Genomic DNA, 17,718 nt, shown 5'->3' with positions numbered 1-17,718 from the left:
TAGCAAACAGGGAATCAAGAGCTAGATTGTGCTCTTCAGAATTTTTCCTAACTTCCCTCCTTAACCTGTGCAAAGTTCTCTCTATTTCTAGATCGTACTGCAAATCACCTTTATTATAAGATCAAGTTACAGTCATAAACAATCAAGGAAACTCTAATAAACCATGAAAAACAAACCAGGAAAAATCTAGAGTAATGAAAATAAATCAAAATTCTACACTAAAACACGAAAAACGCCTAAAAACCCTAGAAAACAATGGAATCTAGCCTCGAAAGGGTGGGGCTAGTAATCTTAAAGATTAACTAGTCTTGCTCAGAATGTCGTTTACCTTCAGAAAACTATACTATCAAGGCCTAATTCTACTGCAATCAGAATTCTACCAAAACTGTAACTATCAAAAATTAACGATTTTTTTTTTTTTTTGAAAATTTCAAGAATGAAATAAGGATCACAAGAAGCACAAAAATCAACTAGAATCACTCCCCAACAACAACGCCAAAATTTGGTGTGCTGTTGTAGGCAACCAAAAATAAAACCTATACTTCTAAAAATATATGTAGTAGTACAACTAAGGATCGTTCCCACGGAGAGTATCAAGCCTAGTTTTATGCTATGTGAACAAGGAGGGGGGTGGAGTATAATGAAAACAATCTTAAGAAAAAAAAAAAAAAAAAAACAATAACAACAACAACTAAGGAACAATTCAAATTAAAGTATCGAAATTAATCAAAAGAACAAATCTTGGTCTAAGTCGACATCCACCATCGGAATTTTACAACTGATCATCGATGCAAGTATATATCAATTCACACTTTAAATATTCACCGTCGGAACAATTTTTCTGTCTCTCCTTAGTTAGTTAATTAGAAAACAAGCAATCTAATAAACCCTAACTACTAAACAACACAAGACAAGCGCTAAAGGTTTAATCTTGTAGAAGCCTTAAGAATTAGAGAGATCGATGAAACTAAACAACACAAACACAAGCGGTTGCATATAATTTAGTCCAGCATTCTTCCTAAGATCTAATAATTTCTAACGTAGAAAATCATTAAATCTTGGTTGCTTCACAAGTTAGAGAGATCAAACAATTACGGATTTGATATCTAACCTAGCAGTAGATTGCAACGAACAATAAACTAGTAGGCCTCCTAGTAATTAAACGAGACAATCATGAAAATAGGCACAAAAGAACATCCAATATTCAAAGCATAAATTGAACAATAAAAACAAATTAGATCTTACAGTTTTATTGATTCCGAGGCTTCAGTTTCCTTCAACCAAGTATAAAAGTTTTAGCTATGCAAGGCCATGATGAAAACTCAAAGGAGAAAATCAGAGAAGAAGGGAGAGAGAAGCGTGTGTGTCCAATTCTGATTTTCCCTCCCCCTTTTACACGTTAATTCCTCCTTTCCCAAGCCTACAAAATCTCCTAAAAATATTCTCAATAATAATATCCAAATCTAACTAATTAAGGAAAAATATTAAAAATAAAACAAAGTCCTAATATAACTAGGAAAGTGGTGTTTTTCAGCTGTAAATTTTGTGCACCAGATCTGGAAGCTTCTGAAAATAAACCCCATCAAATCTGCATATTAGAATTGCAGGCAAAGGAACATTCCAGAACGTCAGCAGTGCAGGTGCAGCAATTTCAAGCCCAATTTCGACCTTGATGCAGCCCGTATCTCTCAAAACTCAAAACATTAAAGTTGTAGATCTTTTTCTTGGCGTTCCATAGAATCTTGAATCATCTCAATCGGAGCTTGGATGAGAGAGTTATTCCCAGATTACGAAGCAATGTCAAAGCTGTCCAGAATCGCCCAATTAGCTACATTTTGCTCTTAACGCCTCGATTTGCATCCTAAATCAAAATATAAGAATAATGAGTACATTTAGGCACCAAATAAATATAAAATACTAAACATTAAGGGAGAAAAATATGACAATTTGCATTCTCATCATAGACCTACCTTCCTCCACCGAGAGAGAAAGCACCTAAAGCTCCGTGCGAAATTCACACACTTACACATTTGAGAGGGGCCCTCCAACGGGCCCCGCAAGCACAGGAGCTGTCACCACGGCGGGTGGTCGAATGAAGGCATGGTAGCGGTGGTTTTTTCCACTCAGCCGATCGATGCCAGGTGTCAACAAGCCTTATCAACAATACTTGGAGGACTTGACTAAGACCTTTGACAGAATTGAATACACAATCATCCCTAGAGCTCAAAATCAATTTACGGATGCTTTAGCTACCTTAGCCTCCATGGTTGAGATACCAGAGGGAGTGTGGATATGACCCTTGGAGATTGAGCAAAATTATGAGGAAGTGCACAAAAGGAAGACCGAAGTTTCAATAATGACCATAGAGGAATAGGAAGTTCCATGGTACTATGACATCGTGAAGTTCTTGGAACTAGAGACATATTTGGATGGTGCCGACAAGAGAGAATGTTGTTCCATTAGGATGATGGCAACAAAATATATTCTATATGGAGGAAAACTCTATAGAAGATCCTATGATGGCATACACCTTTATTGCTTGAAGAAGGAAGAAGCCGAGAGAGTAATGGAAGAAGTTAATCAAGGGATTTGTGGCCCTCATGTGAATGGAAGAATGTTAGCCAAGAAAATCCTAAGGATAGGGTACTTCTGGAATACAATGGAGACCAATTGTGTGGACTATGTGAAGAGTTGCCATGATTATCAGACACACGCAAACTTAAACCATGTACCACCTAGTGAGTATTATAGCATGACTTCTACATGGCCATTCTCGGTTTGGGGCATAGATGTGATTGGAAGAATAGCTCCTAAGGCTTTAAATGGGCATGAATACATTTTGGTAGCAATTGACTATTTCACCAAGTGGGTGGAGGCAGCCTCCTACTCTGTATTGAAGGCTAAGCATGTGGCTCAATTCTTAGAAAACAACATCAAATTTCGGTTTGGGGTGCCCTAAGAGATCATTTCTGATAATTGTTCCGACTTTGAGGGGAAGATTCAAAGGATCATGGAGTTGTACAACATTGAGCATCACAAGTCTTCACCATATCGACCACAAGCTAATAGGGCCGTAGAAGCAGCTAATAAGAATGTGAAGAACATCCTATCCAAGATGGAGTGACATACAAAGATTGGGCTGAGAAGCTTCTATTTGCCTTGTAGGATTATAGAACTTCTATCCGTACGTCAACTGGGGCGACGCCTTACTCTTTAGTTTATAGTAGTGAGGCGGTGCTCCCTATTGAGGTGGAGATACAATCTTTGAGGGTATTGGAGGAAACCTAGATCCTAGAAGAAGATTGGTCTAAGGCGAGATATGAAAAATTGGCTTTGATAGATGAGAAAAGGGCTAAGGCACAATATCATGCGCAAGGGTACCAAAAAAGGATTGTTAGGGCATTCAACAAGAAGGTGATTCCGAGAAACCTTAAAGAAGGGGACTTGGTCCTAAAGGTGCTTAGAGATGAGACTTTTGACCCAAGAGGGAAGATGAAGCCAAGGTGGTCTAGATCTTTTATCATTAAGAAGATCATGTTTGGAGGTGCTACAAGAATCATAGATTTGGATGGGGAAGAGATGCTTTGACCAATCAACGTAGATAGACTCCTGAAATACAACATCTAAAAAAAAAAGAAAAAAAGCCTGCTAGGTTGAAAACCTAAAAGGGTGGCCTAGGCAAAAGTTAAGACAAAGTAACCCCGCTAGATTGAAAACCCAAAAGGGCAATCTAGGTAAAGTTTAGGGGAAAAGACCATGGGCATGACAAAAATTCCCAAAGGGATGTTATGGGCAAAAATTACATGGCAAAGTAAAAAAAAAAAAAAAAATGTGATTCTCTTATTGCTCAAATTAAAAGATGATAAGATTGTTTTCATAAGGGATTTGGAACATTTCAATCCTTTATTAAACTCAAAAACAAAAACATGAGAATCATAAGAGTACAGAAAAGTGAAACATGGGGCATATCAAGGTGGTCACTCAGTCCTCCTTACTTTCTTACTGGTCATCATGTAATCTTTCTCATCCCTCAAAATCCACTTCATGTCATCTTCCAACCATTTGCTTGTACCCCGCAGTGGGATAGATGTATCTGTTGGAAAATACATGTTTGTATCGCATACAAAACATACACAGCGGAAAATTAATGGGTCTACTTCATTCGTAATTGATAACATGTACTATGTAAATTTTAGAATATAAGAACAAAATGGTGTACCTTGGTGCGATGAAATTCAAAACCAAAGATTATAAGTACTTGGGAACACTTTTAATCTTCACTCCAAGAAGTGTAGTCTCTCAATCAATTTATATGTATGTGTTCAAGGGAGAATAAGAGAGTGTCCTACACTCACATACAAACCATTTCATTCTCTTACAAAATTTTGTATATTTCTCACCTTATAGCTGATTATCTAATTGGGCTAGCCTTTTGGGTCATTCCAATTGGGCTTTAGTATGTGGCTTGGAGTGGGACCAAAAGGGAACAAATAAGACACTAACTCCAATGGGCCTTGAGCTTCTCTGTCAACTCTTGACAAGTCCAAAGTTACTATTAATTATATTTAATACCACTATATAAATATAATTACACTCTAGGTCTTATTAATAAATTATATCTCAAGACTTTATTATATATTCAACCCCTTCATAAAATATTCGTAGTAATACAAAGTCATGAATGTAGACTGCCACTTTGAAGATTACTATATCTTAATCCTTGAGTATCCGGTTTAATCTTTTAAGTTATTCATCATATATTTATGAAATCTAATTTCATAAATATATACTTTAGTAACTCTTTACTAAAGTGGTTAGGCCTAACACTTTGAATAACCAAATCCATTAAACTTATCTTAAGGGAATTTTTTATCTCTATTAAGAGAATATGAATTCCATCTTGAGAATATATGTTCCATCAACACTAAATGTGGCTGCCCAACATACTAAGGTTTTGATCGTGACTTTAGATCTCACTCCTGATATATCAAAACAACCTACACTTCATGATCAAGTCCATTATTCTCTCAGGATTAAGAGTTGATGTAAATAGAAGTCATGAGATTTATTATTCATTTGACGGTAATTAGGAGAATAATAAATCTCACAGCAGTCCAGTTCAATATGTCTTAACTCTTAAAACATATCAACATACCAACTAGAAGTCTCCACTTCCATGATCAAGACAAATCATCTTAATTAATATGTTATAGTCTTCACAGATGAAATACCCAATTTCATCACCGACTACGAACTAAAATTCTGAGTTTATAAAGAACTTGTGATTTACATCTTCTGTAACTAAATCATATAAATCACATACTATGCATCTCATGAACTAAATGATAATGTCCAAATATTCATGTTGCCATTATTTTAGATAATAATAAAACAACTTTATTAATTACAACATTAAGTCATACATAATGTCATACATAGCATCATATAATAGGATTTAAGGGCACCAATCCTAATAGTATCAAGGAGGAACAATGCCTTTCGTCACCCTACAGCGTGGCCAAGCCTCACTAATCCTGCCGAAGATCCTATTGGTAAACACCGTAGTGTGGAAAGCGCCTTCATCATGAGGAGCTCCCTGACGCTCTCCAAATTGCCTTGAGATACAACAAGTGGAGTAGTATGAGTAGAAACTATGTCCAACTAAAGTCACACAGTAGTCCTTGCAACAATTATGGACCATGCTTGAGATGTGCCACCACTCTATGACCCACTGAATGTCGATCTCCTTGAGGTGACCTATAAGCTCCATGTATGCCTTAAAACTCATGTCATTTTGATGAAGCCAGTGGTTCCTACGATGCCTAGCGAGGTAGGTGCTGAGAGGTACGGTGGGAGGTTGAAGCAACCGAAACCTCTCTTGTAGCCATATCTGAAAAAAGAGAGGGAGAAAGGGGAGGGTGTAAAAAAAAAATAATAAAAAAAAAATAACGATGAAACTTACTTCCTTCCTATGAAAGGCATCCAAACCATTGAGGGCCTTCACCAAGATCAGGCCCACTGGGTTACCTCTCTTTAGCTCATAAGCTACCATGCACATTCGAAGGTCCACATAATACAAATTTTGAACCAAGAAGTACCTTGCAAGAGCACACAAGCAAAAGGCGCGAAGAAAGTACAAGCGTGACCTCTCACCTTCAAGAAGGGCCGAACTAGAAAAATACTCAAAAACTAACCTAAGGTTGAGCTTGCCAAAAACACACCACCTATTTGCCGTGGTAGCAAGCACACCCAACACAACTCGTAGCAAAGAAGGAAGATCCCCACCCATGGTAGGAAAGATGAGATCATTAATCTCTGGTTCACCTATGATAGCACCAAATTCTTCAATAGTGGGGCATAGTTCTATTCCGTTGAAGCAGAATACATGTTGAGAAGGAACCCAATAGTTAGCAGCAACACGAAGAAGAGTCTCATCCACCCTAATTTGATGGTAGGAGAAGATACAAGAAAGACCATAAAGGGGCGATGGAGTCCTTGAAATCAAGACCAAGCCTCCTAATCCAAACAGAGACATCAAGAGGAGAGTTTTCTGACATTGGGAGACCTCAAAAAAGGGTTCTTTTGGTTGAAAATACATTGGTGAGGGTTTTGAACTCAAACAGCTACTTTATACTTAAGTAAGTCGGTTAGGATTTTTCTGATTCGCAGCCCACATATGCAAGGTCAACCCTATGTACGCAAGGTCAAAGCTATGTACGTAGGCCCATCCCCATGTACACATAGCGCTTGGCAGAAGCCCATTCTCCCTATTTTGAGCATAGTTTTCACTTCAAGGCGTTCCTAGGGTTCTTACAACCTAAGGGATCATCCAAGACATATTCCAAGCACAAGATTTCAAGCATCCAAGAAGCAAAGTTGTATAGAAACATACAATTAACCATATATCTTGTAGATTAAGTGCTAAGTCCCAATTAAAAGCATAAATGTAAAAAGATGTTCTCAAGTACAATCCTTTGTCTTAAACTAAATACAAATGCTTTCTAAGGGAAATAAAAGAAAAAGAAAAAAAAAACCATAAAAGCAAAAAAATAAAAAGTTGTGTGTTGTATGCCTACATGTCTTGAACTACAAGTAATCAATGGTGCTGCCTCTTCCTTGTTTGGTAGCTAGGAGTTGCCTCTGAATCCTCCTCATCACCTCCATCATCATCATCACCATTGCTTAGGTGGGCCACTCCTCCGGGACCATATAGCTCCCTCGAATAGTTGGTCACCTCCAACTTGAGATTCCCAGCCAACAATACCAACTCCTCATGCTCTTGGATAGTGGGCTGCAATTCAAAAAAAATAATGGTTAGTAATTGAAACAGAAAGAGAAGAATGGCAAAAAGAGAAGGATAAAAGGAGAAAGAACTTACTGCCCAAGTGTTGGGAGGAAAATGATAGCCCATGGCGTTAGGATTATGGGGCATAACACACTCCCGAGCAAAGCCATTAGGGCCACAAGCATAGACTGTCTAAGGGAGATGTAGAGGGTCAATGGGCTCACCAGTAGTAAGTCCGTCCTATTACAATTTTCCACAATAGAAGTCATGACAAACAAGAAAAAAGAGAAGAAGAGATTGAACATATACCTAAGCAGTAAGGGAAGGCATAAGGTAAGTGATGTTGAACTCCTCATAGTCCAACCCCTCAAGAAGCCACTCAGCATAGGAAACACCACTCCCCCACGAGTTGTACTTGGCATCAATCATGGAGTGTAAGGCAAGCATGAACTCAGGAGGGTCCATCGAAATTTATGGGTCATCCCTACCCATAAACTAGCACTGCACCCTCTCCATTAGGTATAACACCCTCAAGCCCGCTCCTTCAAAGGGACGAGTAATCTACAAGGCAAGGAAAGCGGCAAGCTCCAAGTCTTGAGAAGTAGGGAAGGGCTAGCCAGCCCATGGAGTCTAGTTAACCTATAATGACACAAGATTAGAAGAGAGAGATCCTAAGGGACATGCTTGAAGGAACATGAAAATTAGAACTCTTGAATTTACCTCATTCGAAGTTAGCCCAACAAGGTAAACCCTCACTTGAGGGAACTCCTTTAGAATTAGATCGGTGCCCGGGGTTATGAGGCCATACCTAACAACCCACTGCTACAAAAAAAAAAAAAAAAAAAAAAAAAAAAAAAAAAAAAAAAAAAAAAAAAGCATAAGCCAAGATAGCAATTTGCAAGATGAAAATTTGCAAAATAATATAGTTTGCAAGACTACAAGCTACAAATGAAAATGCAAGAAATGGAAAGAGAACTAACCTCAAAGAGCTTCCAAGGCCCTAAAGGCTGCCATAAAGTGTCCCGGCTGAGAGTGTCAAGGGTGGAGTAAAGATAGGTAAGACATGCTTGCCCCTAGTTGGCCCTCCATGCCTCTCCAAAGTCTTGAAAGAGGGTCAACCACCTCAAAGACACCATTTTCCTACCATTGGCAAAGAGGTAGTCCCCCAACAAGTGAAGAAGGAAAGCCCTAGCCATACGGACACACTCTTCCATAGTCCTCTATGGGAGAAGCATGTAATCTAACACCAAGTCAAAGTAGCGGATGGTCTCAATGGAGTATGTCCTCCCCAACATGTAGAGACCCAACTGGATGCCCGACACATAGTCCAAACTAATGATAGCCCCTTCGAAGCTAAGGCCGGTTATACGATAGAAGTCGTAGGGAGTCACTGTCATCTCCCGCTCAGTGATATCAAAGGTGTGGGTAGTATCCCACCACCTCTCAATGAGGCACTACACCAAGGTAGCACTCGCAAACTTCTCCGGAAGAAGACCAATGACAAGCTCGAAGCTTGGCTCCCAAATGTAGGCCCTAGTTTCGGGGACAAAAAGGTTATGCCACTCCACCACGATGTTAGTGCTCCCCCTACCAGCATAAGGGGATGATGACTGCAACAACAACAACAACAACCAAAAAAAAAAAAGAGATTAGATTCTCAATTCAAGCAAAATTGATGAAAAATGATGTTCTCGATGTAAGAATGAAGATAAAAAGAAGGATATGGTGATATTCAAGTGCAAAGATGACAAAAAGGTTTGTTAAGATTGCATATAGAAGTGAAACAGATGAAAAATAAGTGAAAATGGGCAAAGTAAGGCTTCTGCCAAGCGTCTCACATATGTAGGTCAAAGCGCACATACTCAAACAGGACTCCGCATACGCACGCCCATTCCCACGTATGTAGAGACCCAACTGGATGCCCGACACATAGTCCAAACTAATGATGGCCCCTTCGAAGCTAAGGCCGGTTATATGGTAGAAGTCGTAGGGAGTCACCGTCATCTCCCGCTCAGTGATATCAAAGGTGTGGGTAGTATCCCACCACCTCTCAATGAGGCACTACACCAAGGTAGCACTCGTAAACTTCTCCGGAAGAAGACCAATGACAAGCTCGAAGCTTGGCTCCCAAATGTAGGCCCTAGTTTTGGGGACAAAAAGGTTATGCCACTACACCACGATGTTAGTGCTCCCCCTACCAGCATAAGGGGATGATGACTGCAACAACAACAACAACAACCAAAAAAAAAAAAGAGATTAGATTCTCAATTCAAGCAGAATTGATGAAAAATGATGTTCTCGATGTAAGAATGAAGATAAAAAGAAGGATATGGTGATATTCAAGTGCAAAGATGACAAAAAGGTTTGTTAGGATTGCATATAGAAGTGAAACAAATGAAAAATAAGTGAAAATGGGCAAAGTAAGGCTTCTGCCAAGCGTCTCACATATGTAGGTCAAAGCGCGCATACTCAAACAGGACCCCGCATACGCACGCCCATTCCCACGTATGTAGAGCCTTAAGAACAGACATGCATATGCAAGAATACAGTTGTATACGCATGATTTCAAGCTACGTACACAGGCTCGAGCCCACGCATGCAGGACATAGATAGATTCAGTTCTTCAACATTTTTAAGTATACATCATCCAAAATCAATCCTAAACATATTCCTACCCGTCCTAATGTATCAGGTTTTCATCTAAACCCATCCCATAACAAAACCCAAGTATTTACATGGCCAAAAACACATTAAAACAGAAGATTAGAGAGAAACTGTAAAATGAGAAAATTTTTGAAAACTTATAGATTCAGCCATGGGGATGTGATTCTCAGGCCGATATGTTAATGGTGGAGACCCCATCAACCTCGTTGCCCCACTCCAATGGGTGAGATGGAATGCATCAAAAGAGATGACGTAGGAGGACTTCTTGGCCTTGGGTGCCATTAGAGAAGATGAATAGAGAATGAGAGGGTTTAAGAGAATGAGGGAGTCAGGAAGTAAGGAAGAGAAAGAAGAGAGGGAGGTTTTTGTAGATAGAAAAAAAGAAGAGTTATGGAGAATATGAAGAGATGAGGGAGATGAAGAGAATGAAGAAGAAAAAGTAGCGAATAGTAGCCGTTGGGAAAACTGAAAAGGCGGGAACACACCTGATGGCTAAACTACGTGTAGTTTAGTCATGAACAGTAAAAAAAAAATAAATAAATAAATCTTTTCTTCTTTCAAAAAAAAAAGGAGGGACATCTCAAATTGCCCCACTTAGGCTCAAAATTATCAAAGGACTCCCCAGTGAGCGGTAAAGGAAGTAGAAGACTCTTCCCCCAATGAAGCATATACATCCTGAAACCATCCCCAGTGGATCAAGTACATCAAGAACATTATCCTCAGTAAGGAAGCAGGAGATTCTTCCTTAGTAGATCAAGCACATCAAGAACACTATCCTCAGTAGGGAAGCAAAAGACTCTTCCTCAATGGTTCAAGCACATCAAGTACACTATCCCCGTGGAGGAAGTAGAAGATTCTTCCCCAATGGATCAAAACACACAAAGCATCATCCCTAGTAAGGAAGTAGAAGACTCTTCCCTAATGAATATCATCCCCATAGAGGAGGCACAAGATTTTTTTCTGATGAACCCAAGCACATTTAAACAATACCCAAAGAGGAGGCAAAAGATTCTTCCCCAAAGTATCCCCAGTGAGGAAGTAGAAGATTCTTCCTCAAAGTCCTTAGCAAAACATGAAGAAAGCAAAAGATTCTTCCCTAATGGATCACACATGTACACTACTCCCCAGTGAGTCCATCCATATTACTCCTCAGTGAGTTTCTCATCCCCAAGTAAGTCATGAGAGGCAGAAGATTCCTCCCCATGCACATCTACTCCTCAACAAGTTTTCACCATCCCTAATGGACTAAACAATCAAGACTACTCGTACACATATCCTCCGAGAGTTGAACATGCAGGCACAGTAGAAAAGCGTAGAGATAATGATAGAGAAAGAGACCAAGGTCAACCCGAGGCAAGAGCCTCACCAGAAAAGGTAGAGAAAGAAGTGAAGAAGACAAGAGGAACAAGTTGTCCGGAGAAGTTTAAGGCAAGAGTCATAGATGGACACCACAGAGACTATATCCTTTTGTTGTTTGTTGGGTTAGCTCGTAAGAGCACCCTTGTTTGTTTTCTTTTTTTTCTTTTTAAGTGACTCTAGGATAGTGAGTCACTCACCATTTGCTTGCAAGTGGCAAAACAGGTTTTGGGATAGTGAACTTGTTGTTGCTCATTTCCCGAGCAACAAAGGTGGGACTTCGGACATACGAATCTCATGCAACTCTTTGGAGTTGCACCCCACCCCATGTATGCGTAATGTGTGTCGTGTGCAATGGGTTGGGCCCAAGTTGTACGTCAAAATAAAATGTTTTGTCTCTTATTCTTTAATTCCATTAGCGAAGCTCACAAATCAAAGGAGGGGCATCTATAGACACCGCATTTTGTACCCTTACAACTCGAGCCCCCGTTCCCCATGATGCTCGAACACTAAGGCCCAAGGCTAGTTTAGAGTCCAATCTGATATCAAATTGACTTGAAAAGTGTTAAAATGGAAAATATCACTTTTTAAATGCACACAAATGTATTTTTGGAAATAAATGACCAAAGTGGTTTTTGACCGCGGCCTGCGTACATGGGCCAAAGCATGCATATGCAGGCATATTCTTGTGTACATAGCTAGGGTTTCAAAAGTATGGAAATGGCAAGTTTTCTGCAATAATGGGTGAGATTTGAAATGAATCCCAATCATTTGAGAGCCGTTCCAAACCTCATTTTTTTCCACTATAAAAAGTCTTACCTAGTACATTTTCAAAACACATAGAAATCTCACAGGAAAAACCTAAAATTCATTAGAAAATAGTGAATCAAAATGCAGTATTTCACAAAACACCCTCAAGTCATTTTTATTTAATTGGGACCTTTTCTAGCCCTAATCCTTTTAATTTAATGTTGCTATTCACTTTTTTATTGGTTTTTGAATACACTTGACTGAGGGCAACGGTCAAAATCAAGCTTGAAAAACTTTTTGTGTGAGGTATTCTTTTAAACTTCTCTTTTTCCTTTCTTTTACTTTCAGTCTTTAAATCTTCATGTTTTATTTGTTTTTTTGTTAGAATATGCTTTAATATGTTTTTCTAGGTTACGTTTAAGCTTCTGTATGTTTAAAATGCATGTTTGTTTGTTAGAATTAGGGTTTTAGTTCATGCTCTGCTTTTCTACTTAGTTCGTTCCTGGGTTATTGTTTTGAACAAGTCCCACGCATGCATGCCATGAGCATGTGTACGCAAGTTCAATCCTGCATACACAAGCCTCTGGTCACGCATGCAGGCACTTACCCAAAAACCCTAATCCAAATTCCTTGTTATTTGGCTCGTTCGTTTCACATGTTTTGTCTCTTTTTAAGGCCTTTCCATATGTTTATATGTATTTGTGCCTCTGTCTTATATGCTTGTTTGTCTTTAAACATGCTTAGATGAGGATTTTATGTTTGCTTCTTGTTTTGAATGCCATGAGCATGCATTCACATGCCCATTCATGATGCCATAGGTGTTGAGATGCTGCAAGGTAAATGAGGTAAGTGCATTCACATGAACATGCATGTATGCTGCAAGGTAAGTAGGGTAAGTGCATTCACATGAACATGCATGTTGTTTGTTTAATCCTCCTTTGACATATGTGTATGAAGTTAATGCCTTGCTCATAATATGTGTTGCTTGCTACCATGTTTGGGGCTATTGCCATGTTAGATGAATGTTAGGATTATGTGTGGTTTGGCTCTCTTTTGCTTTAAGATAGATAAGTATGCTTGTTTAGGGATAAAGATGTCGTGTTGTTTGTTAGATGCATAATTTGTGTGTGTGTGTGTGTGTGTGTGTGTGTGTGTGTGTGTGTGTGTGTGTGTGTGTTTAGAATACAAGTATTGAATTAGTTTTTAATAGGGTTAAGACATAAGACACGATGATGGGAGGTCAACCTTAGGATTGGGCGATCTTGGGTGCTTAACACCTTCCTAAGAGCACACCTAAACTCCGAACTCATACTCTGATTGTAGGATCAAAGGTCTTTCCTCAAGAGGACATTGTACCATTGCAAAAACTAGGTGGCAACTCCCCCTTGTGTCCACCCCCCCACTCCCCCTCCCTCCAAAAAAATTTTAAAAAAAAACTGTCAAATTCTCCTCTATAAACCTAAGCATTAGTTCCCCCACACTCATACCATAACTTATAAATATTTCATTCAAATTAATCACTGTGCAGCAAGTTCTTTTCTCTAAATCATCATTCGTTCAACTAAACTCACAAAACTTTGTTCTTACTCTATAACCTGACCATAGAACCTTACACAACATTCAATCAACCCAACTTTGCAGCAATTTCATTGTTGAGAATAAACTTTATTTCAAGAACCTAATTTTGGAACTAAGAGAACTAAGCCATACTTCCTGAGTTTAATGGATAATTTACATACAATTAGATTGGGACCAACCTATTTTTCACCTATAGGGACATTATTTAAACAAAAAAAATTAAATTTATAAATTTAGACCCAACTATATTATATCAACTATATATCACTGTCACCATTGTCATTATTATTATCACGTGACTTAACTCATATGTATTAGAAGCTCATATAAAATTTTCACAATGCAGCAAGTTATACCTTCTTGCAGGGGCTATCTGCTAAATCAGTCTAGGCAATGTTCAGATTTTCACCATCTTCTAGATCGCTTGCAACCATGCATGCAAGACAAGACAGTTCTGTTACTTTTTAATTTTTTAAGAGCAATTGTACATACCCATTTGGGTTTAAACCTATAAGCACATCCTTGACCTTAATCTTATTCTTAGAAGTAGAGGAAATGTTATTGGAGTTGGAACTCATTGACAAATAGTCCTTTTTGTTCACGGATATGGCGATCTCTCCATTAATTAAGTTTGTACTTTAATTTCAGTACATTCAGTGCACAACACGTGGTGGATGCATGTGAGCAATAGTAACATTGTGGTCCTTTCCACTTCGGCCCAACTTGTTTGAGCCAAATTTCTTGAATATTATGATGCTAGGTCATTCACAGCAGCGGAGTTAAAAATTTAGTTTTTTAACTCTATTAAAAGTTATTTTATCCATTTTACCTACACATATGCTGCAGTAGTAGATTTATTTTAGTTTTCAACATAGTAAAATAATATCAATATCACAATAAAATAATATATTTCCTATAATAAAATAATATACCCCACTACCCAAAAAAAATCCAAAGCACCTACCACAACCACCACCACCAGTCACAACCACCACTCTACTTTGGCAACCACAACACAACATAGAAAAAAAAACAAAAACAAAAACATCCACAAACCCACTGTCAAAATCATCCACCACCACTACCATAGCCAAAATCAACCACCACCACCATAGCCACCAAACCCATATGAAAATACATAAAAAAAAAAAATAAAAAAAATAAAAAAAAAAAAAACACAATCATAGCAAAGAGAAAAGAGAGATGAACGGTAGCAGCAGCTTGCGGCTTGGGGCTTGGGGCTTGGGTCAGAGCGAGGTGGCTCTGTGGCGGCTGGGTGAGCGAGATTGGCGAATAGAGGAAGATGGGCGATCGGCAATGTGGGTCTGCGGTGGCTGGGTCGGTGAGGCGAAGTGGGTCTGTGGGTCAGTGAGGATGATGTGGGTTTGTGGGTCGGTGAGGGCGATGTGGGCGGTCTGTGGTGGTGAGTTGTGCCAGTGTCGATGACGTCGAGAGAGTGAGAGGTTGAGAGACTTGCCGGAGTTGAGAGAATGAGAGGTTGAGAGACTTGAGCTGAATGAGAGAGAGTGAATGAGAGACCGGTGGAAGAAAAAAAAAAAAAAAGTTGTACCCAGGGAATAAAAAATTACTTTTTATTTTTAGATGTGAGCTACAGTGCACATCTATCTATAGATGTGCACTGTAGCAATTCAGCTAAAAATTTTAGCTATTGCTCCACTGCTACAAAGGAGTTTTTTGTGTTTTGGCACATCTAAAATAGCTATATAGCTATTTAACTCCACTGCTACAAGTGCTCTTAGTAGACTTATCATTTTAACTGGATGTGTTTTGCTGCACACAGTGGTGGCTTGATGTATTTAGGTGGTTAAGATGAAAATTGATTATCTTGTATTAGATGTAAAATTACTATTAATTAATATGAACTACATAGAATTTTTTCTTTTTTTAGAAATTTTATAAACAGAAAAAGTTTGACAAAATTTTTCATACTTGTTGATGTGGCAAATTGATAGTGGTAAGTAAAAAAGCGGTGTTAGTGATAGACTTAGATGAGAACTAGTAAAAGTTTGCTAACTCAAGTCTTATTATTATTTTTTTTTTCTTAGAAGTGCAATATTCACAATATTTTTTACAACAAATCCTAGGTTTTAAGTTGCTTTTTGTTTTCTATTTGAAAATATCACTATAATTATTATTTTTTTGCCATCAATAACAACCTACTACTTAACATTAGTTGTAAAAGTGTTGTGAAAAATATTGCAGACGTTGCATTTTTCTCTCTTTTTTATTTGTTTTTCATCTGATAAAAAAATATTATTTTATTTATTGATTATAAATAACTCTATTGATTAAAATTTGGAGGTCTTTTTTTTTACTTGGGGCCTTAGGTGACTGCTTTTCTTGCTCTAGCATTCAGTCGACTCTGGCTGCACATGTTAGAATAAACTTTTATTGACTAGTATTTTGAGAAACTATGGGTCCGTTTAGTAGAAGAGTTTGAGTAATATTGTTTGTATTTTTTTGAAATACGTGTAGGTAAAAAAGTGTATGGAAATGCATGTAATGTTATTTAAAAATTGAAAATGTATTGTTTAATAACTTTACCAAACTGGGCCTATGACTTTTCGTTTTTAAATTCTATATGATTGGAGGTTTGTTCCTGTTTGAGATATAGATAATGTTAGCGTAATATCTTGGGTAAATCTAATGAAGATTGTACAAATCGTAGTACAAGTCCACAATTTATGATGTACGCAAGAATTGAATCTCAAGTTTTTTATTTAATTATCAGAAATTTTATGAGTTAAGTTAATTAGAATCTAATAAAAAAAACTGTTTATTTAAACCTTATATATATAGTAAATTTTGTTAACTCCCTACGGTTAAATGCACTAACGTGCTCACGTGGATAAATATATATAATATTTCAAAAAAAAAAAAAAAAAAAAGTTCCCCCAATTGAGAGAGAAAATGGGTTTCAGTCTTTATGAGAGAGAAACCAGAGGATCTCCCACAAAGGAATCGCCGCCGATCTCGCTGTTAGAGGTTCCAACGGGACCTTTCGTGCAACACCAGCGGCCGAGCGCAATGAGCAACTCCACCTGCGTTTTCTTTTAATACAATGAACTACTCGGGTCTTCTTTGGTCTGTTTTTGTTACTATGAAGAAGTCGGAAGATGATTCCTGGGATTTTCTAAAGCCTGAAATGTTTGTAGCAATCGGATTTTTATTCTTCTGGGCATCCACTGTATCTAAACTCAAAAATTGTTGCAGCCATGGACACTAATATTGATTAGGTATAACTTAAAATTTTGAGGGTAGAATTAAGAAATTGGATAGATTGCTCTTATACTTCAACTATTCAGTGGTTTTTGCTTTTGGATTTGGAAATTTATGGTCTTCTGTTATCTCCGTTCGTAGCTCTGGTCTTTCTACAGCCAAAGACTATAACCCAGTTTTTATTTTCTCGATTCAGGGAAACATATTTTTATTATTAGTTTTTTTTTTTATCCATGTGCGGTCATGGGAGCAAGTTAGTGAATCTAACGGTAAACCAACGGTGGCAAACGTGAAGTTCAAGTGTGTCATGGCATTTTTCCCCTCCCATTAAGCATCACATGCCCAACTTGTTTAAATGAAATTTATTTTAAATTTTGAATTTCAAATGAAACATTTTGAAAGTTTAAGTAAATAACATGCCAAAAACTCAAATGTTTATTTATTAATTTTTTCTATATAATAAGTTTGAAGAATTTGAATCTATAATGTTTTCGTTAGAAATATCAGGAAGTATTAGACTATCAATTAAGATACAAAATTCTTGGAAAATATTTTAATAAAACTAAATGGAGGACTACAAGATTTAAATAAAACCATATGAAACTAAAAAGTTTAAATGAAAATTTTCCAAAAAATATATATGATGTTCAAATGAATTGCATGAAACTTGCCTAATAAAAATAGTTGGATTGTTGTGGTGCATTTTTTTCTTTCACGCCAACAATTTAAACCATTTAGTCACATGATGTTTTGATAAAGCACAAGACAATAATATCAATAGTAAAGAAAAATGAGAATAAAATTTCATTTATCCTAAAGAACAAGACAGTAATGTAAATATCATT

The sequence above is a fragment of the Quercus lobata genome, chromosome 1, assembly GCF_001633185.2.
Source record: "Quercus lobata isolate SW786 chromosome 1, ValleyOak3.0 Primary Assembly, whole genome shotgun sequence".
Taxonomy (NCBI): Eukaryota; Viridiplantae; Streptophyta; class Magnoliopsida; order Fagales; family Fagaceae; genus Quercus; species Quercus lobata.
The sequence above is the reverse complement of the archived record's forward strand: the minus strand, read 5'-3'. Positions refer to the sequence as shown.